Consider the following 23,490-nt stretch of genomic DNA (forward strand, 5'->3'; position numbering starts at 1 on the left):
TTTGTACAATACGTGATAGTAAGATAAGCAAATTGAGCACAACACATTTTCTAATTTACACCAACAATGCACTGCAGTCAAGCAAAGACGGGAGTATTAGTGTGAAGAACAGTTTATTCTGGTACTGTTGGCTTTAAGGTTTAAACGGTATACTCCAGATACTACACGTTGCACTGCAGCCAAATTAGATGGGTTGTGCTTCTTTCTGTTGTAAAGATCTCAAAATGAAATTGGACCCCCTCCGTGTAACAGCTTGTTAAAGAGAGATTTATAATGCTCAGCTTAGAAAATCTCTCCTGTTAGTCTTCCTTTAGTCAGTTAGTTATAGTTACTTTAGTCAGTTACAAAACAGTTACTTTAGTCCGTTACAAAGCAGTTATAGTTACTTTTGTCCGTTACAAAGCAGTTATAGATACTTTAGTCAGGTAAAAAGTAGTTATAGTTACTTTTGTCCGTTACAAAGCAGTTATAGATACTTTAGTCAGGTAAAAAGTAGTTACAGTTACTTTAGTCCGTTACAAAGCAGTTATAGATACTTTTGTCTGTTACAAAGCAGTTATAGTTACTTTAGTCAGTTACAAAGCAGTTATAGTTACTTTTGTCTGTTACAAAGCTGTTATAGATACTTTAGTCCGTTACAAAGCAGTTATAGATACTTTTGTCAGGTAAAAAGCAGTTATAGTTACTTTAGTCCGTTACAAAGCAGTTATAGTTAACTGAAAAAAATCACTTCTTTGGCCTCACTGGCTTAATAGAATCAAATACAAATTGTACGGTAACTCTTTTTTCACAAGCGTATGTCGCCTCATCACTGCGATTTCTGAATTAGAAATTGATATTAAAACTTGGCTTTCTTTGCCATGTCCTGTGGTACAGTAGATGGGGAGTTATCATGTCTTCCTGTCACTCCCTGGCCAGAGTCTACACTGGTGTAGTGGATCTCAATGTGGGATGTGGATTCCTCCTGCTGGTTACAGTAGAATTTAAGCTAAAATACAACATAACATTGAAAAAAGCTGTAGTCTGGAGGCATTCAGTAAGAATTGAGCTAGTGAAATAGCGGTAAATAAGAAAAAAAAGCATCCTTTAGTGTCACTGATCCAAGCTTGCATGCCACTGTTGAGTTTATATTTTCTAAAAGCTTATTAATAGAGACATTAACACTGATACCATCCAACATGCTGTGATGTGATGATAGTAACAGCTGATATTTGGCCAGAGCCATGTTGGCCACTACAAGCACCAGAGGTAGGACAGAGTCCTTAATTTCCAAGTCACAAGTAGTAAATCTCAGAAGTCCACTCAAGTCCTAAAGCTGCAGTAGGCAACATGAACATTCCCATCAAAACCTCCCGCTTCTCTCTGCTGCCTCGTATCACTCCGCATGCTGCCTCGTATCACTCCGCATCGCTCATCAGCCAGCTCTCGCCATCTCGAAAACGCTTCTCCGATATCGACCCTTGTCTGATCTTTTCTTTTTTTTTTGGGGGGGGGGGGGTCCCACTTTTTCTGCCCAATTGTGCTTGGCCAATCACCCCACTCATCTGAGCCATCCTGGTCACTGCTCCACCCCCTCTGCCGATCCAGGGAGGGCTGCAGACTACCACATGTCTCCTCCGATACATGTGGAGTCACCAGCCGCTTTTTTTCACCTGACAGTGAGGAGTTTCACCAGGGGGACGTAGCGCTCGGGAGGATCACGCTATTCCCCCCAGTTCCCCCTCCTCCCCGAACCGACCAGAAGAGGTGCTAGTTCAGCGACCAGGACACATACCCACATCCGGCTTCCCACCTGCAGACATGGCCAATTGTGTCTGTAGGGACGCCCGACCAAGCCGGAGGTAACACAGAGATTCGAACCAGCGATCCCTGTGTTGGTAAGCAACGGAATAGACCGCTACGCTACCCGGACGCCCTTGAGCTCTCTTTTTATTTAGCGCTTTCTTTGTCTCTCTCTTCTCCTCCAAGGTCTTCCTTCTTTTGGCTTGTTTTGTACCAGACACCGTTGTAGGCGAAGGAGGTGTTGGAAATTTCGCACAAGTCGCCGTAGCTCGACACAACTTCTGCATGTGCACAGCCGCGCCGAACCCAGCTTACCCTTGTTTGTACAGTCACTGTGATTGGCTAATTATGTGCTAGCTAACCCTGATTGGTCGTTTGATTCAGACTGGGTCCAGTTTTTAAAAAAAAATGAATACAAAAGGCCGGGCGCTCACAGACACGCATTTTTAAAGGAACACTTCAATGAAATATTGTTCGTGACATGCAATGGTCAAAATTGATTTCGACCAAAGTTATTTTGGAATAATATTGCCTACTGCAGCTCAAACAAGACTTCAGATTTCACTTGTCCAGACTGACAAGTGCCAAGTCCATTATGCACACTTCATCAAATTTAATACCGTTTCGAAACTTAAAAAGCAAAATAGTAATGGATATCCAACATTTACGCAAATCTTGAATGCTTTTTAATTTTTTTATTGATCACAGATTGAGGCTCTGTCATTATGGAAACGAAGAGTTGATTGGCTGAAAGCATTTTATCTTTGGACTATGTCGTGTTGCTGTAAAGTCCCTTGAGGCAAATTTGTGATATTGGGCTACACAAATAAAATGGACTTGACTAGGAGAAGGTATCAAGTCTTTCAAATCAAGACTCAAGTCCAAGACGAGTCACAAGTCTTTCATTTAAGTCGAGTCTACAGTCAAAATGTAACTCGAGTCTGCCAGGTGACTCAAGTCCTCGCCTCTGATAAGCACCATGCTAGTGGCTTAGAACAGGGTACCGAACAGTCACCCATGAGTTCAATACACTGAAGGGCTCAACATCCTAAACATTGTGGGGAAGAATAGTCTTCACACAGCGGCGGAACAGGGTCGTAATTCCATCACCGATGTGTTTGAAAATGTCCAAAGACTTGCGTGTCAAATTTACCTCCCGTGTTTATTCTGTCATGTTTTTCTCATTTTAAATCCAGGGAATAGGGTCAGAGGACATGTTAAGTAAATGTATATAAGTTTTCATTCAAACACTTATTTATAGGCTGATTTGCACAGTTTGATGTATATATTTTGTTTAATCTGTGTAAGTTTATTGATATACTGTTAAACTTGTTTTTACTCTGTTAATTAACAAAATACTGTAAACAGAGCTAAGTACTGTAGTAGTTATGGGGCCAATTTTTCTCTCGTTTATTTGTCCAGCACAGATAACATCACATCTTTCTTATGTCTTAAACTTGTTTATTCAATAAAAAACAGTACCATATATTTAACATCAGTTTAAATGAAGTGCTATTTTCAAAGTTTAGAAAGTAGAATTTGCATTGTTAGCCATCATAAATGCAATAAACAAAAGCATTACAACATGTCATAAATACTTTGCTGAATACAAAAACTATTTTAAAAAAAAAGTTGCTGCTACTTTCAAAGAATAGCGAGCAAGCTTTGACACAGGAAAACGTGGAGGTCACTGGGGACCGATAATGGGTTGACTGGGCTCTTGACCCGTCGGGTTCGGTCCCGTCTCTATGCTCATAAAAGGAGAAACTTTAAAGGAGAGAACACACCAGCGTTGGCTGACGCGAGTCAGACCGACTGAGTCAGAGTCTAGCCTCGAGTCAACATATCTTCTATTGGAAAAAGGGTTGTTGTTTTTTTTTTTATAAGGTTTTGCATAGCAGTGCTGAACATAGCGGGTCTGGGACGGTACGAGTGAAAATAAGTGAACAGGGATCTGGAATCAGACTACCACGTATGCGAGATGGGTAACTTGGCCCATTTTGAGTTGCAACGCAATCATAGATCATCACTGGATTACATGATCAGTCACTACCTTCTCGCTTTCTATGGTATTATAATTTGCTGTCAGGTTGCTTTTATTGTTGTTAGTATCTGTTAAGCTGCTGGTGACATGTAGGACTTACTGTTGCCATGGCAGGTTGTCAGATTGTATAGTTGCTATGGGGATGAGGGTTGGTTGATCAGCATCTCAACCTCAATGACCTCCGTGACAAGTTCTCTGATGGCGGCTATACTGTCCAGTTGCAGTGTGGCTGCGCTCTCTGGCTGGGGTGCCACCAGCTGTTGGCTCTGAAGACCCTCCTCATCCTTATCTTCCTCCTCCTCCTGTGTATTTCCACCTTCCTCTTCTCTCTTGTTCTTCTCCTCTTGCTCATCTTCCCCTCTCCTTTTTTCGAGCTCTCCACCTTCTCCTTGATGGTTTAGTATCTCTTCCTCCATCGCTCCGTGTTCTTTGGCCTGGGTTGGGGTGGTGGTGCCCCCTGCTGGTGTTACAGAGGACTTGCCGTAATGGTCAACGCTACTGCCTGTAGTGTGGGATAGAGCGTTGTTTTCCGTCTCCCCTCCATCACTCCCTTCTTCCACCTCAGTCTTTTCACCAGCTTTCCCCTCTTCTTCCTCCTCCTTTCCTCCCTTTGTCCCAGATTCCCCCGTCTCATTTTTCTCTGCCTCCCCAACCTCCTCTCGCCTCCTCAGATAGACTGCCCTGTCTGTAGCCTGCTGCCTTTCAGAGGGCAGCATAGGGCCACAGCCAACTGCAGCACTTAGCTCTGCCAGGCTAACTCTCATCACACTATCGGCATATGGTGGTTGGGCTTCAAAATCGGTTTGTAACAGCGAGGGATTTGGATGTGGACATTGGGAGGAGGTGGGAGGTGTAAGCAAAGACAATTCCAGATGACAAGAAGCAGGCAGTATGGCAGAGGTGATGGGAGGTGCATCCTCACCGACGGAAACAGCTGCTTGTGTTATACACTGTACAGGTTGGGGAGCCTCTGTGGAGTCTTCAGGTGAAGCTGACAGGTCACTTTTTTCACCTTCAGATGGGGAGACTGTGTCGGGTTGCGTCGGTGGTGGAGTTACCAAAGAAGTAGCAGAGGTGGAACTGAGACTAGCTGAGCTTTGTAGAGAAGTGGAATCGGGACAAAGCGAAACAGAGGCGGTAGGGAGTTCAGCTGTGTCACACACATGTGTATCGGGTGTGTCAGATACATGAACATCAGGTGTATCTGATACATGTATTTCAGATGCATCAGTTAGATGTATGCCAGGTGCATCAGATACATGTATTTCAGGTGCAACATGTGTATCAAGTGTATCAGTTACATGTATGTCAGGTGCAACATGTGTATCAGTTACATGTATTTCAGGTGCAACATGTATATCAGGTGCATCAGTTACATGTATGTCAGGTGCAACATGTGCATCAAGTGTATCAGTTACATGTATTTCAGGTGCATCAGTTACATGTATGTCAGGTACAACATGTGTATCAGTTACATGTATTTCAGGTGCAACATGTATTTCAGGTGCATCAGTTACATGTATGTCAGGTGCAACATGTGTATCAAGTGCATCAGTTACATGTATTTCAGGTGCATCAGATACATGTATTTCAGGTGCATCAGATACATGTATTTCAGGTGCATCAGTTACATGTATTTCAGGTGCATCAGTTACATGTATTTCAGGTGCATCAGATACATGTATTTCAGGTGCATCAGATACATGTATTTCAGGTGCATCAGTTACATGTATTTCAGGTGCATCAGATACATGTATTTCAGGTGCATCAGTTACATGTATTTCAGGCGCATCAGTTACATGTATTTCAGGTGCAACATGTATTTCAGGTGCATCAGTTACATGTATGTCAGGTGTGTCAGAGATGTTACTCGCTGGTGCACCTGTAGACACTGTAGGTGGTGAGTTGGCTTCTGGATGGGGTGTGTTATTGGGGTCCATTGAGGGAGAAGCAGTTGCGACAGAGTTCTCTGACTGTTGTGTCACAACAGGAGAGGACAGCTCTGGACGGGCATCAGAACCTTGGCTAGTATTTTGGGGGTCAGATTTGGAGTCATTCTGTGGACAAAAGTCAGCTGTACTGCGTTGGCCTCCGTCTACTGAAGGAGAAGTAGGTTTGTGATCTTCATTAACTACCCGAGAAGTGGCATCTCGATTGTGAGTGGCTGGGCTGTCAGGTGCAGAGCAAGGAGGTGTGTAATCAAGTAGACTGTACTGACTGATGGCCAGAGCCAAACTGTCCATTGTGAAAGCATTGGTCTGTTGCTTGGCAGCCTCCAGGACCACTGTGGAGAGAAGAGACCGGACAGGACAGTCAGATATGAAAGGTGGATCATGTTTATTACTGTTTTTTCTCCTAATCGTTGGTTTTTAACAGATAGAGCTTTTATATTGATTGCTACATGTTCCATTAACAATGCAGTAATGCGCGTCCGGGGAGCACAGTGGTCTATTCCATTGCCTACCAACACGGGGATCGCCGGTTCGAATCCCCGTGTTACCTCCGGCTTAGTCGGGCGTCCCTACAGACACGATTGGCCATGTCAGTGCCCTTTCAGTGCCCTGTTTTAAAGAATAAAACTAAAGAAATAAAAATAAGGGGCGTCCGGGTGGCGTGGCGGTCTATTGTGTCCTGGTCGCTGCACTAGCACCTCCTCTGGTTGGTCGGGGCGCCTGTTCAGGGGGGAGGGGGAACTAGGGGGAATAGCGTGATCCTCCCACGCACTACGTCCCCCTGGTGAAACTCCTCACTGTCAGGGGAAAAGAAGCGGCTGGCAACTCCACATGAATGGGAGGCGGCGTGTGGTAGTCTGCAGCCCTCCCTGGATCGGCAGAGGGGGTGGAGCAGCGACCAGGATGGCTCAGAGAGTGGAGTGATTGGCCAAGTACAATTGGGGGGGGGGGGGCAAAAAAAAACAAAGCTGGCTTAACATTTACACCAGACTTACAAAGAAAAAAGATATTGCTCAATAGAAAATTTAAGAAGCAAAGCAAAACTGATTATTCAAAATGATTAATAGTTTGATAACTCTGGTCCTAATGTTCGTTCTCTTGTCTTAACTGTATATGCTCCACACAGCCTCACCTTAACTTAGAAGCAAGGCTTAGGCTGAAACCAGCTCATTTAAATATATTAAAATATCACACTTTAATCTGTCCAAACATTGCTGGCATTCTCAAACAGAGGGGCCACGTTCAAACGGAAGTCTTCAGCTCCTCAGCTAGGTTCTTACTATTGATCAAAGATTTTCCTGGAACAAATTTGGAAATTAAATTTAAACGTCATCGGCCATAATTTACAAAGACCGTTCGTAGAACCTGATAATGTAATAAATTCCCAATAATGTAATAACCCCGATAATGTAATAAAATCTGCTCGAGTCCATTGAAAATGTAATAAAGTGCATGTCCCAATAATGTAATAATGTGTTACATTAACGGGACGTTGTTAGGGTTTAGGGTTAGGGTTAGCTATGATATATAGTTTATTACATTATTGGGAAATGCACTTAATTACATTATCAGGTTTTATTGCATTTTCAATGGCCTCAAGTGCATTGTTTTATTACATTATCAGGGTTATTACATTATCGGGGATTTATTACATTATCAGGTTCTACAGCGTGTCCTAGCAGATTCCAGTTATGCATGTGAGCTGTTTCGATGCGTCTGTCTGGAGACACGACTGTGACGTGATGTTCCCTGCATATGATTCTATATATCCACGGGCCAGATGTGCATTATTACCTCTCTCGATATCCTTGCTGAGGATGTCCCTCAGGATGTCGTTGTAGACATTATGAACCAGGATGAAGCTGCTGTAGTCCGAGAAAATGTACTGTTCAAAATTCTTGAGCTCCTAGACACGAAAAACACAGCGCCGTAAGTCTGATATACGTCATACGTTTACTGTAGCCTGATTTTTACGGGCTGTTGATCGTTGGAATTTTCACAATAGATTTGTTAGCTTATTTAAATATAAATGCCAGGTCGCTTCTGAACATCTACGTCCTTGAAGTGATGCGTTCAGTGCAGCGAACCTACCACTGAAACAATGTCGACACAACGTGAGGCTTTTAATGTTTGGAAATGGGTTTTCCCCTCTATTTGAAGGGATGCCATATACACGCCTCCTGCAGCGTCACGCCTCTTTAAACGTGTTGGGAATCTGTGAAAGGGCATTAGACTTAAGTATGTGACCTACAGGTTTCCAGGAGTTGTCCGTGTCTCTGGTTAAAGCAGGCAGTGTGATTTCCAGCAGGGCTTCCTGGTAAAACCTCCTCTGTACAAGTCTGCTGTCATGGTCCAACTGCTGCTCACACAGAAAATGTACATTAGTTTACTAGAACCTGTGAGCAACATTATTATTGTTATTAATGACAAAACCTTAATGCTTATTTTTAATATAGGCTTTATCGTTTTCATTACATAAAGAATTGTGTTTACAAGTTTATTCTATATCACAGCATCTACTGTCACAGCTTTTATCAGGTTATACTTCTAAATGAACAAATCTGATGTTTACTGCTATTAGTGGATGTGAAACTGAACCATTGAAAGCTCATTTAATGAGAACAAACCTGTCGGATATCGGTCATGTTGTGGTGACCTACTTGAGCCAGGTTAGACATTCACCATGTTGACCTCGCTCAAACTGCCTGACTTCTGGGCGATTGCTGAGGCAGCATGGTTCGCTCACCTTGGATGAGACCAGGTACTATTACGGCGTGGCGGCACTCGGAATATCTACGGCGTCACGGATATTGGGCCTGCCAAACACTCAAGGGGGCTGCGCAGAACCTTACAAGCGGCTCATGGACTCTATGCTGTGGGATATACCGTTCCTATTTTTTTACCTGGACGACATTCTCGTGGCCAGTACATCCGCAGTGGAGCACCTGGTCCACCTCCGGCAGCTGTTCAAGTGGCAGGCCCAACCAGCAAAGTGCCGGTTGGGCCTGCCAGCCATCGACTTCCTCAGGCACTGGGTTACAAAGGACAGCGCAACCCCCCCCCCCCCAACAATGTGGATGCCGTCGCCAGATTCCCATGCCCGAACAAGGTGAAGTCCCTGCAGGAGTTCCTGGGTATGGTGAACTTTTACAACCGGTTCATTCCCCAGGCGGCTCATCTCATGTGCCCCCTGTATGAGGCAAGGACCCCAAGGGCCTGGTGGACTGGTCAGAGGAGAGAAACCAGGGGTTTGAGGACACTAACTGCCCTGATAGCACTCACGACGGATGCCTCAGATTACGCCGTGGGGGCGGTGTATGAGCAGTGGGTGGGTGGAGCCTGACAGCCACTCGCTTTTTTTCAGCCGCCAGCTGCACAGCACCTTCGATCGGGAGCTTCTTGGCCTGTTTCTCGCTATCCGCTGGTTCTGTGTGTTTGTGGACCACAAGCTGCTGACTTTTACCATGGCCAAAGCCACCGAGCTGTGGTCTGGGCACCGGCAGTGTCGGCTCTCTTACATCTTGGAGTTCACCATGGGCATCTGGCACATCGCCGGCAAGGACAACTTCATCGCTGACTGCTCTCCCAGGTGATGGCGAGGGCTGCCGACCAGGCCGCTAACACAGAAATGCAGGCCTACTAGACCGCTGACACCGGGCTGCAGTTGAAAGATGTTGTGTTGGTGGATGCCAGGGCCACGCTTCTCTGTGACATCCCCATGGGTCAGCCCTGGCCCATGGTGCCCACTGGCTGGCAGCGGCCGGTTTTTGATGCCATCCATGGCCTTTCACACCCAGGTGTGAAGGCTTCAACGAAGTTGGTTGGGGCCAAGTTCATGTGGCACGGCCTCAGGAAGGATGTCAAGGCACCTGCGTGGCAAGACCCCTCTGGCACTGTTCCTGGTGCCCAGGAGTCGTTTCGACCATGTCAATGTGGACCTAGTGGGACCCTTTCCTCCTCCCATGGTTTGACCCACCTTCTCACCATGGTGGACAGGACCACCAGGTGGCCAGAGGCTATTCCACTGTCATCCACCACATCCGCCGAGGTGGCCCGGTATGGCATGCCGTCTGACTTCACTTCTGACCAGGGCCTGCAGTTCACATCCGAGCTCTAGACCACAGTCGCTGAAGGCCTGGGGGTAAAGCGCCACTGCACCATGGCATACAACCTGCAAGGCAATGGTTTGTGTGAGCGGTTTCATCATTCTATGAAGGCCACTCTTTGGGCCAGCCTCACAGACAGCAGCTGGGTCGACTGGCTCCCACGGGTCATGCTTGGCCTGCGATCCGCCCCTAGGGAAGACCTCCAGTCCTCATCAGCCGAGCTGGTTTACAGCCAGCCATTGCGGGTCCCGGCGGAATTTCTCCCAGACGGCGCAGCACCCTGGTCCGCTGCCTGCCAACGGGCTGTGTTCCGGGACAGCGCCAGCATTTTCACTCCAGTCCCAACTTTGCGGCACAGCCTCCCTCAGTCTTGCATCCCAAGGGACCTGCAGTCGGCTGGGTACATCTTCATCTGGCACGACGCCCACCAATACCTCCTTACAGAAGCCCCTTCTGTATGCTGGCGGCAGGGGCTAAGAACTTTGTGGTGGATGTGGGCGGTAAGCCGGAGTGGGTTTCGATGGACCGCCTCACCTGGACTTGGACAGGCCAGTTCAACTGGCCCAGCCCCCTCGGCATGGACACCTCCAGCCCCTACACCCTTCAAGAGGAGTGGTTTTGGCCGCATTTTTCTTTTTGTCATGGTGAATTCTAGGGGTCAGCATGGTGGCGCAGTGGTTAGCGCAGTCGCCTCATAGCAAGAAGGTCCTGGGTTCAGGCCCCAGGGTAGTCCAACCTTGGGGGTCATCCCGGGTCATTCGCCCCGTGTCGGCGTGGGTTTCCTCCCACAGTCCAAAGACGTGTGGGTCAGGTGAATCGGCCATACTAAATTGTCCCTAGGTGTGAATGTTTGTCGGCCCTGTGATGGCCTAGCGGCCTGTCCAGGGTGTCTCTCCGCCTGGCAGCCCAATGACTGCTGGGGTAGGCTCCAGCATCCCGCAACCCTGAGCAGGATAAGCAGTTTGGATAATGGATGGATGGAATTCTGGGGGGGGGGGGCGTGTGTAGTGACCTACTTTAGGCAGGTTAGACATTCGCCATGTTGACCAGAGACTGTCCTTTTAAGACGGTGGGTTCAGGGGTTAGCAGAAGGGGATTGTGGGTAGACGCAGGGTTGAGGTGTTTGGTGGTTGTGAGCTAGCGTGTCGAGCAGCCCGAGTTTATAATTGCGAGATGTGCGCTTTAAGTTTGGTGGAGGAAATAAACGACCCCACAGCCGTGTGGTCAAAAGGAGAAGTGTCTCATGGCTCCTTTCTGTCATCCTCCACAGTGCAAGGTTAAATGACAGATTTTGCTCTCCTGGAATTGCTATCAGAGACTTGGAAAGCTAAGAGCTAGCATTAGCCGTTACACCACTGGGATGTATTGCAAAATGTCTCGTTAAATTTCTGCAGACCGAAACATTAAGAAAATTGTGAGAAGGTGCCTGGCCAAGGAAAGTGCCGGGCCAAGGCTCGGCATTTTTTGCATTGCCTCATGTTGTGTGAGAGAAATGCCCAAACAACTGTGTTCAACAAAATGTGATGCCAATGTGCAGGCAGGTCATAAACCTTTGGCCAAGTCAGACACAAAGGGACTCTGTGGGATTTATACCTTCAGGACTCTGTCTTTGGCTTTCTTCATGTCAACGGCAATCTGGGAAGGCTGGTGTTTGGTTGATGACTGGAGGAACAACTCCAAAGTGTAGACGGCACTGTCCAGCAACTGGAATGCACACACGCTAAGTCATTTCACCGTTATGAAAATCATTTTGATGTATTCTCATTTAATTATTAGTAATACAAGCCCCTTTATGGGGCATTTACCAATACTCTCTTATTCCATAACCCTGAATGAGTATTCACAGTATCAGTATTACAGGTCAGATGTCAAATTCCCCTCGGGAATCATCAGTTTCTACAAACGGAACATTTATACATCCTGTAAAAAGATGGCAGTCTTTAAGGGACATGGCATCTGAATCTAAACCGGTTTGTCTCCATATTGCCCTGTGCTATCACATCAAATCTAGGAGAGCAAGTCGATGTCAGGCATCGGCTGTGTACAGACAGACCAGACGAGCTGATGCCAGATACCTGTTCCATCTCGATGTGAGCAGAGTAGACCAGCCGTTGGGTGTTGGTGAATCTGAATCGTGTTTTCAGGCCTTTTAATTTGTCTCTCAGATTCTCAACTTTCCTGTAGCAGGACTCTAGATCGGTGGAGCGCAGAGTGGAAATGGCCTGGAGAAAACACAGCCACATACACATGCACACACTTAAACTAAAACGTATCTGAACTGCAATAATTATGAAAAATAAATGTAAAATAAACAAATTAATAAGCGTACAATAGGGGCTTTCCAGCTATGTAATGAAACACATCTGGTGAACTTGTACTTTCATGTATAAGTTGTGGCAACAAATTGCCTCAAATAGGACAATATAGAATCTTTTGCCCCCCCCCCTTTTCTCCCCAGTTGTATCCGGCCAGTTACCCCTCTCTTCCGGGTCGTCCCGGTCGCTGCGCCACCCCCTCTGCCAGTCCAGGGAGGGCTGCAGACTACCACATGCCTCCTCCGATACATGTGGAGTCACCAGCCGCTTCTTTTCACCTGACGGTGAGGAGGTTCGCAAGGGGGACATAGCGCGTGGGAGGATCACGCTATTCCCCCAGTTCCCCCTCCCCCCTGAACAGGTGTGCCGACCGACCAGAGGAGGCGCTAGTGCAGCGACCAGGACACATACCCACATCTGGCTTCCCACCCGCAGACACAGCCAGTTGTGTCTGTAGGGACGCCCGACCTAGTCGGCGGTAACAAGGGGATTTGAACCAGCGATCCCCATGTTGGTAAGCAATGGAACAGACTGCTACACCACCCAAATCTATCTATTTTTGAAAGTTTACAGATGCACCATAATCTTTCAACAAAAGCAAACTTGTTTTCCTCACTCACACATGAGGTCTCTCACCCTCTCGAGTCCCTCAGTTCCTCCGTCTGCTTGTTTGAACGCTGCCTCCATCTGCAACTGAAGCGTGTTTTGGATTCCCTTGATACCTTCGCTCAGACACTCCAGCAGCTCCTCCAGGATGGAGGGCAGATAGGGAGCTATGGACTCACTGCACAGTTTCTCTGCTGGACTGCATATACAGGCTAGGAGAGGTCATACAACACACACACACAAACAAAATGGATGGAATTGTTAACATACAAATGCTGGAAAACCCACACACACACACAAGCATAGCATGGGGGAAGGTAACACAAATACCTGCTGCAGCAAGATTTACCATACACAATACTCAAGCCTAAAGTCGACCTGAAATTAGTAATCAAACTTAGCTTTTCGTGTCTAAAAGTCCTGAACATCGTATAATTGAACACTCAGCAAATTGTCTCGAACTGTGAGGAACTAGTCCTCATTAATATTCATGAGCTGACATTTGAGCAACAAGTACAGGCAAGGGTGGGCAGGTCTTCATATTCTGATGACTGTATGTAAATGAGGGTCTAGTGACATCATGAGTATGGGAATAAAAATATCAGCTGAGAAGCTGAACTGGGGGGAGCGCTTTTAAAAAGAGAAACAGAACTCTGACTTTTATATTTTTATATTGTCGGTCCAACTTGGAAGCACACAAGCAAGAGAGTTAATATTAAAGTCATCTCAAAATGTTTAACAAGTCTCTGGTCATTAGCTACTTCTGAGTCTGTCTTCCAGGAAGCTGTAGAACATTTCTAGCTGGACTAAATACATCTGGGTATAGTAACGTGTAAAAGGTCACCGTTTTTCACCTCTGAGTTTGTCTGCCAGGAAGCAGTGAGAGGCCATAATCTGGTCCAGGTTAGATCTGATCAGAGCCTGATTGGTTGATGCTGTCTGACGGCACGCCCCCTTCAGAGCCTCCAGTTTATCAGCGAGCTGTTCCGTTACAACACTGTAGGCTGCCTGTACTGTCTACACACACACACACACACACACACACACAATTACGACTTTAAATTCCAACAACAACAAAATCCCAATAGTGGGGCAGCTTAGCTCTAATATTCATAAGGATTGTGCATTTTGTGATGTACATATGTAGCTTAATGTATTTAGAAGAAATGTGGATATGGAGCCACTGGAAATTAACCCCGTAGTGGCCATGGCAGGCATGGACGTTATTACATCGCTTTTAGCTGGGCTGTGACCTCCCTAAATTTAATATCAGCCATTATGACAAGACGGAGGAGAATGTTACCTTTCCAGAGATACCAATATTGTTGTTCTGGTCCAAACAGAACCAGAGATATGCCATTTTACATATCGGATGGCACCAATGCATGTTGAAAAAACTAAGTTGATAAGCAGTTACTTTTGTAAATAAAAAAACAATTAAAAAAAAACAATAAACACTGTTGAAATACTGGATTGTGTACTTTTTCCTGCAATCGCTGGTTCTAAACCTTGCCCAACAGAAGAGGAGTGTTTAGGTATAGATGTCTATACATAGTGTATAGATGAATAGAGGAGTGTTTAGGTATAGATGTCTACACATAGTGTATAGATGAATAGAGGAGTGTTTAGGTATAGATGTCTATACAGAGTGTATAGATGAATAGAGGAGTGTTTAGGTATAGATGTCTACACATAGTGTATAGATGAATAGAGGAGTGTTTAGGTATAGATGTCTATACAGAGTGTGTAGATGAATAGAGGAGTGTTTAGGTATAGATGTCTATACATAGTGTATAGATGAATAGAGGAGTGTTTGGGTATAGATGTCTATACATAGTGTATAGATGAATAGAGGAGTGTTTAGGTATAGATGTCTATACAGAGTGTATAGATGAATAGAGGAGTGTTTAGGTATAGATGTCTATACAGAGTGTATAGATGAATAGAGGAGTGTTTGGGTATAGATGTCTATACATAGTGTATAGATGAATAGAGGAGTGTTTAGGTATAGATGTCTATACAGAGTGTATAGATGAATAGAGGAGTGTTTAGGTATAGATGTCTATACAGAGTGTATAGATGAATAGAGGAGTGTTTAGGTATAGATGTCTATACATGGTGTATAGATGAATAGAGGAGTGTTTAGGTATAGATGTCTATACATAGTGTATAGATGAATAGAGGAGTGTTTAGGTATAGATGTCTATACAGAGTGTATAGATGAATAGAGGAGTGTTTAGGTATAGATGAATAGAGGAGTGTTTAGGTATAGATGTCTATACATAGTGTATAGATGAATAGAGGAGTGTTTAGGTATAGATGTCTATACAGAGTGTGTAGATGAATAGAGGAGTGTTTAGGTATAGATGTCTATACAGAGTGTATAGATGAATAGAGGAGTGTTTAGGTATAGATGAATAGAGGAGTGTTTAGGTATAGATGTCTATACATAGTGTATAGATGAATAGAGGAGTGTTTAGGTATAGATGTCTATACAGAGTGTGTAGATGAATAGAGGAGTGTTTAGGTATAGATGTCTATACCTAGTGTATAGATGAATAGAGGAGTGTTTAGGTATAGATGTCTATACAGAGTGTATAGATGAATAGAGGAGTGTTTAGGTATAGATGTCTATACATAGTGTATAGATGAATAGAGGAGTGTTTAGGTATAGATGTCTATACATGGTGTATAGATGAATAGAGGAGTGTTTAGGTATAGATGTCTATACATAGTGTATAGATGAATAGAGGAGTGTTTGGGTATAGATGTCTATACATAGTGTATAGATGAATAGAGGAGTGTTTAGGTATAGATGTCTATACAGAGTGTATAGATGAATAGAGGAGTGTTTAGGTATAGATGTCTATACAGAGTGTGTAGATGAATAGAGGAGTGTTTAGGTATAGATGTCTATACATAGTGTATAGATGAATAGAGGAGTGTTTAGGTATAGATGTCTATACAGAGTGTGTAGATGAATAGAGGAGTGTTTAGGTATCGATGTCTATACATAGTGTATAGATGAATAGAGGAGTGTTTAGGTATAGATGTCTATACAGAGTGTGTAGATGAATAGAGGAGTGTTTAGGTATAGATGTCTATACCTAGTGTATAGATGAATAGAGTGTTTAGGTATAGATGTCTATACAGAGTGTATAGATGAATAGAGGAGTGTTTAGGTATAGATGTCTATACATAGTGTATAGATGAATAGAGTGTTTAGGTATAGATGTCTATACATAGTGTATAGATGAATAGAGGAGTGTTTGGGTATAGATGTCTATACATAGTGTATAGATGAATAGAGGAGTGTTTAGGTATAGATGTCTATACAGAGTGTATAGATGAATAGAGGAGTGTTTAGGTATAGATGTCTATACAGAGTGTGTAGATGAATAGAGGAGTGTTTAGGTATAGATGTCTATACATAGTGTATAGATGAATAGAGGAGTGTTTAGGTATAGATGTCTATACAGAGTGTGTAGATGAATAGAGGAGTGTTTAGGTATCGATGTCTATACATAGTGTATAGATGAATAGAGGAGTGTTTAGGTATAGATGTCTATACAGAGTGTGTAGATGAATAGAGGAGTGTTTAGGTATAGATGTCTATACCTAGTGTATAGATGAATAGAGTGTTTAGGTATAGATGTCTATACAGAGTGTATAGATGAATAGAGGAGTGTTTAGGTATAGATGTCTATACATAGTGTATAGATGAATAGAGGAGTGTTTAGGTATAGATGTCTATACATAGTGTATAGATGAATAGAGGAGTGTTTAGGTATAGATGTCTATACAGAGTGTAGATGAATAGAGGAGTGTTTAGGTATAGATGAATGGAGGAGTGTTTAGGTATAGATGTCTATACAGAGTGTATAGATGAATAGAGGAGTGTTTAGGTATAGATGTATATACATAGTGTATAGATGAATAGAGGAGTGTTTAGGTATAGATGTCTGTACAGAGTGTATATATGAATAGAGGAGTGTTGAGGTATAGATGTCTATACAGAGTGTATAGATGAATAGAGGAGTGTTTAGGTATAGATGTCTATACAGAGTGTATAGATGAATAGAGGAGTGTTTAGGTATAGATGTCTATACATGGTGTATAGATGAATAGAGGAGTGTTTAGGTATAGATGTCTATACATAGTGTATAGATGAATAGAGGAGTGTTTAGGTATAGATGTCTATACAGAGTGTATAGATGAATAGAGGAGTGTTTAGGTATAGATGAATAGAGGAGTGTTTAGGTATAGATGTCTATACATAGTGTATAGATGAATAGAGGAGTGTTTAGGTATAGATGTCTATACAGAGTGTATAGATGAATAGAGGAGTGTTTAGGTATAGATGTCTATACAGAGTGTATAGATGAATAGAGGAGTGTTGAGGTATAGATGTCTATACAGAGTGTATAGATGAATAGAGGAGTGTTTAGGTATAGATGTCTATACAGAGTGTATAGATGAATAGAGGAGTGTTTAGGTATAGATGTCTATACATGGTGTATAGATGAATAGAGGAGTGTTTAGGTATAGATGTCTATACATAGTGTATAGATGAATAGAGGAGTGTTTAGGTATAGATGTCTATACAGAGTGTATAGATGAATAGAGGAGTGTTTAGGTATAGATGAATAGAGGAGTGTTTAGGTATAGATGTCTATACATAGTGTATAGATGAATAGAGGAGTGTTTAGGTATAGATGTCTATACAGAGTGTATAGATGAATAGAGGAGTGTTTAGGTATAGATGTCTATACAGGGTGTATAGATGAATAGAGGAGTGTTTAGGTATAGATGTCTATACATAGTGTATAGATGAATAGAGGAGTGTTTAGGTATAGATGTCTACACAGAGTGTATAGATGAATAGAGGAGTGTTTAGGTATAGATGTCTACACATAGTGTATAGATGAATAGAGGCGTGTTTAGGTATAGATGTCTATACATAGTGTATAGATGAATAGAGGAGTGTTTAGGTATAGATGTCTATACAGAGTGTAGATGAATAGAGGAGTGTTTAGGTATAGATGTCTATACAGAGTGTATAGATGAATAGAGGCGTGTTTAGGTATTGATGTCTATAAATAGTGTGTAGATGAATAGAGGAGTGTTTAGGTATAGATGTCTATACAGAGTGTATAGATGAATAGAGGCGTGTTTAGGTATTGATGTCTATAAATAGTGTGTAGATGAATAGAGGAGTGTTTAGGTATAGATGTCTATACATAGTGTATAGATGAATAGAGGAGTGTTTAGTTATAGACGTCTATACATAGTGTATAGATGAATAGAGGAGTGTTTAGGTATAGACGTCTATACAGAGTGTGTAGATGAATAGAGGAGTGTTTAGGTATAGATGAATAGAGGAGTGTTTGGGTATAGATATCTATACATAGTGTATAGATGATTGGACAAGGTTGGACTACTCCAGGGTTCGAACCCAGGACCTTCTTGCTGTGAGGCGACAGCGCTAACCACTGGGCCACCGTGCCTCTCTCTCTCTCTCTCCATATATATATTTTTTTTTTTTAAGTTAACTCTAACTCTTGTGTTCAACAGATGGCGTTCTGATGGTCTGATGGTCTATCCTTATAGAAACAATGTTTGTGGTCATTCAAAAAGGTTCACAAACGCTTGGAGATGTAACTTGTCAAAAGCTGGAAAACATAAACCCAACAGTATTTGATACGCCAGTGTAGGAGTGAAAATGAGGAATTGCACAGTACAAATTCAGGAGATGCGTAACTCGGAGGGGAGAAGGAAGGAGCTCTGCATGAGTAGACCAACTCACAGACAACCACTGTCGGATCCTGTCGCTCTGTTTCCCCTTCAGTCTGGTCTGAACATCATGCTGTAACCATGCCAACACTTCCTCCATCACCTGGCTGGCCAGCACCTACACACACACACACACACACGCTGTAAAAGGCAGATACAAGAAGAAGATATAGATAGATGGACAGATCGATAAATACGCACCTGTTCCTCAGTGCCGGCCAACATTTCCCAAGATTCATAGCATCCTCTGTCCTGTCGATAGAGTTGGAGGGCTCGGAGGAACGCCAGGCTTTCATACGTCGACTCACGCCAGGGGTCTGCAGTAGAGAAGTGTGTATTACGTATCTGCTACGTAGGTGAGTCCCAACCGCTCAGCTCCACCCTCAGCATTGGCCTTGAAAAGGTTCAGCGCTGATTTCCAACAGCAGGTGGCGTGCTGAGCCATTTTCAACCCATCAAATGACGATTTTTACAAATTTGGTAATAAATAATATATAATACATACATGCAGATATTAAATTAAATAATAAATATAAATAATATTTGAAGAAAAAAAAAGAAAAAAATATATATATACTAAATTAAGTTAATGTGTCGGCCCTGTCATGGCCTGGGTCCAGGGTGTCTCCCTGCCTGCCGCCCAATGACTGCTGGGATAGGCTCCAGCATCCCGAGACCCCAGCTGGGATAATGGAAAGAAATGTCAATATCAACACCAGCGCTGATGTGTTTCATCCCCGTACCGTCATATCACTCAGTTTACAGCTCAGAACACAGTGGTTAGTACCTCTAAAATAACATAGTGCCAGTCCTATAATCCTGATGTGGGCTATTGTTTTATATGTATATATGTATACAAAGACAGCATAATGGACTCTATTACCCTGTCTTTACTGGTAAATTCACCCGTTATCATAATTACCCCTGTAAATATAATGGATGATGTGGTCCGGGTTTACCCACATCTTCAGCAGTACTCTCTCTTCACCCATCACACCACACCTTAACACAGGTGTTGTTACCGGTTTAGAGTTTGAACTAAAGTACTACTTTTTTGCAGGCTATGTCATTTACTGAGCTCCCGGTTTGGTCCCCTCTCTGCGTTCTGTGCTGTGGTCACTTTCATCGCATTGCACACTTTTGCAAACTCCCGAGTGCAACAATTAATTGTGCATCTAAATAACAGACTAATGTGTAATCATCTCCACCAGGCGGGGGGTAGCCTGGAGGGGATTACACGTTTGGTCGTGTGTCTGTGTGTCCGCAGCTAATCTTGCGTAATACTGGGCCTTTCAGCCTGACACGTTTTGTGCACAGTTATGACTGTGCACAAAAAGTGAGTTTTTTTAGGGAGTTGTTCCTTATCCGATGTGAGGCTCTGAGGACAGGATGTTGTGTTGCTGTAAAGCCCACTGAGGCAAATTTGTAATTTGTGATAATGGGCTTTCAATTATCCAAACCGCTTAGCCTGCTCTCAGGGTCACGGGGATGCTGCAGCCTATCCCAGCAGTCACTGGGCGGCAGGCGGGGAGACACCTTGGACAGGCCGCCAGACCGTCACAGGGCCCACACACACACACACACACACACACACACACACACACACACACACACACACACACACACACACACACACACACACACACATTCACACCTAGGGACAATTTAGTACAGCCTGCATGTCTTTGGACTGTGGGAGGAAACCGGAGCCCCCGGAGGAAACCCACCCAGACACGGGGAGAACATGCAAACTCCACACAGAGGACGACCCCCAAGGTTGGACTACCCCGGGGCTCGAACCCGAGACCTTCTTGCTGTGAGGCGACCGCGCTAACCGCTGCACCACCGTGCCACCCTGATAATGGCCCCGACAGCCTGATAATGGGCTATACAAAGACCTCTCGTGGTCGCGTGGATTCGAAACCTTTGAAAAGACGATTTTACACCTCAACTGAGTGCCAACTCCTCAGCTGGTTCGTCGCCCTCGCCCGAACACCAGAAAAGAGGAGCTACGCCTGGCAGGGATGTAAACTCTACCTCTTCTAGTTTTGTATACTGGTAATGATTTATTTATAACTTGTTGTTTACCACAGTTTCCTGTTCTGTCTTCTGGTAAAACCAGTACATAAGCACTTTCACCCTGAACAGCCCCTCCTACTCGGATCGGCACGCACACCATACCCTTATTTTTGATACCTTTACTTTTCATCATGTCTAATAGTTTTCCTACCTACCCTCAGCTTCCTCACGAGTCCCCCTCACGAGTCCACGTATGCCCCCTCCCCTCTGGTTATAAAACATAACCGCAGCCTCTGCAGTCTGTCAGCCGCAGCACTTCGGCGGGATTCAAAAGTGACAGATTGTAAACACTGTTGACTTTTTACGAGCAACTCTCGTGTACAGTTTCACCTCTACCCCGGGGTCAGCGGAGGTTAACGGCTTCGTCGGTGCTGGAAGCACACCTACCCCGACTTCTCGCCGCTGCGGAGGTCACACACAAGTGGGCGTGGGTTTAACGTCTATTGGCTGGAATTCTTTGCAGTGATGCGGAAAGCTCAATAAAACCTGCACAAACTACTGATGGATGTCTTCGCCGTTTACATACGAGTCAACTTTACCCGGTAACAGCATCGTGATATTCATCATCCATCCATCCATCCTCCAAACCGCATATCCTGCTCTCAGGGTCGCGGGGATGCTGGAGCCTATCCCAGCAGTCATTGGGCGGCAGGCGGGGAGACACCCTGGACAGACTGCCAGTCCATCACAGGGCCAACATACACACATACACACCTATGGACAATGTAGTATGGCTGAGTCACCTGACCTACATGTCTTTGGACTGTGGGAGGAAACCCACGCAGCCACGGGGAGAACATGCAAACTCCACACAGAGGACGACCCGTAGGGTTGGACTACCCCGGGCTCGAACCCATTATTATACTGACGATAAAACCGAGGAGTTAACTATCCAGCCGAACGGGGGAATCGCAGCCATCCAATTCAAAACGTGAGTGGGGAAAAAACAGGAAGCTGCTGTGTTCAAGTCACGGTGGCTTAGAGGCTTCGTCACTTCTGGCCCGGTACAAAGCCCGCTTACAGGTGAGGTGTACAATCTTCTTTTCCAGCCCGTCTTATAAACATAGAGACAGAACGGCTCACTTGTTATTCCAGTGCACGGCCCACATTCCCAGCAGTTGTCCCATCCGCCATGACTGGTCGTCACAAGGCATTTTGGGTAGGCCTGATACAAGTCTGTGCACCCGTTTGAAGCACAAAATGAGAAATGTGGGTGTGTCCGGGTAGCGTAGTGGTCTACTCCATTGCCTACCGACACGGGGATCGCCGGTTTGAATCCCCGTGTTACCTGCGGCTTGGTCAGGCTTCCCTACAGACACAACTGGCCGTGTCTGCGGGTGGGAAGCCGGATGTGGGTATACGTATGTCCTGGTCTCTGCACTAGCGCCTCCTCTGGTCGGTCGGGGCGCATGTTCGAGGAGAGGGTGGAACTGGGGGGGGGGGGAATAGCGTGATCCTCCCACGCGCTACGTCCCCCTGGTGAAACTCCTCACTGTCGGGTGAGAAGAAGCGGCTGGCGACGCCACATGTATGGGAGGAGGCATGTGGTAGTCTGCAGCCCTCCCCAGATCGGCAGAGGGGGTGGAGCAGAGACCGGGACGGCTCGGAAGAGTGGGGTGCAAGTACAATTGGGGAGAAATCCAAAAAATAATTAAATTATGAATTGCTGTGTGGACTGTGATGCTGGGATGGGCCCTGTGATGGACTGGTGGCCTGTCCAGGGTGTCTCCCCGCCCGCCGGCCCACGACTGCTGGGATAGGCCCTGTGATGGACTGGCGGCCTGTCCAGGGTGTCTCCCCGCCCGCCGGCCCACGACTGCTGGGATAGGCCTTGTGATGGACTGGTGGCCTGTCCAGGGTGTCTCCCCGCCCGCCGGCCCACGACTGCTGGGATAGGCCCTGTGATGGACTGGTGGCCTGTCCAGGGTGTCTCCCCGCCCGCCGGCCCACGACTGCTGGGATAGGCACTGTGATGGACTGGTGGCCTGTCCAGGGTGTCTCCCCGCCCGCCGGCCCACGACTGCTGGCATAGGCACTGTGATGGACTGGCGGCCTGTCCAGGGTGTCTCCCCGCCCGCCGGCCCACGACTGCTGGGATGGGCTCCAGCATCCCGCGACACTAAGAGCAGGATAAGCAGTTTGGAAAAGGGATGGATGGATCGGGTATTTCTCCGTTGTAATGGCCGTGTGAGGGGAAACGCTAACGGTCATGATTCAAGAGGACAGTTTGTGTGTTTGTGTGTGTGTTTGTGTGTTTTGTGTTGGGATAATACTGCTGCTGCTCTGGACGTGTCCTGTTGCCTCTGCAGACGAATGCACATGCATTGCTCTTGCAACACAGCCAGCTCACATCCAACGTGTTTCATTCAGAGCCGCTGCCGAGCCACAGACGCCCCCGCTGGTGGTTAAAACACAACATTTCATGTCGCGCTGCTTTCTTGAGCAATTTCCTGATTCTGCAACTTTCCTGACGCAACCGACGGGACACTTGTATTTGTAGTTACTTGAGCCAACGATTTCCGACCCAGTTCCCTAACGATGCTTGCTTCAACCTGCTGAAGGTGACTGAAAGCAGTATTTGCAGAGTACCCAAGTACCTTGGTTTTCTGTGTGTGTGTGTCTGCATGTGTGTTGCGTGAAGGCACGGCTTGTCCGTCCAGCGGCGCTAACAGTTTTAGTTTCCTCTTGGTGCTGCGGTTGAGCAACGATTCCGCTTACAGCACAGGAAGCCAACGGCTCAACATTAATTTTCTGTTACCGTGACAACAGGCAGCACAACAATAAAGTGACAAACAACCAGCCAACAACATCAA

The 23,490-nt window shown here is 45.3% G+C and overlaps 1 pseudogene; it reads right to left on the reverse strand.

The window, feature by feature from the left end:
* Positions 1–3,960: 3,960 nt before the first annotated feature.
* Positions 3,961–23,490, reverse strand: part of LOC130124472 (protein Niban 1-like) — a 29,763-nt pseudogene continuing 10,233 nt past the window's right edge.

This window comes from Lampris incognitus, chromosome 14 (assembly GCF_029633865.1).
Source record: "Lampris incognitus isolate fLamInc1 chromosome 14, fLamInc1.hap2, whole genome shotgun sequence".
NCBI classification, from domain to species: Eukaryota; Metazoa; Chordata; class Actinopteri; order Lampriformes; family Lampridae; genus Lampris; species Lampris incognitus.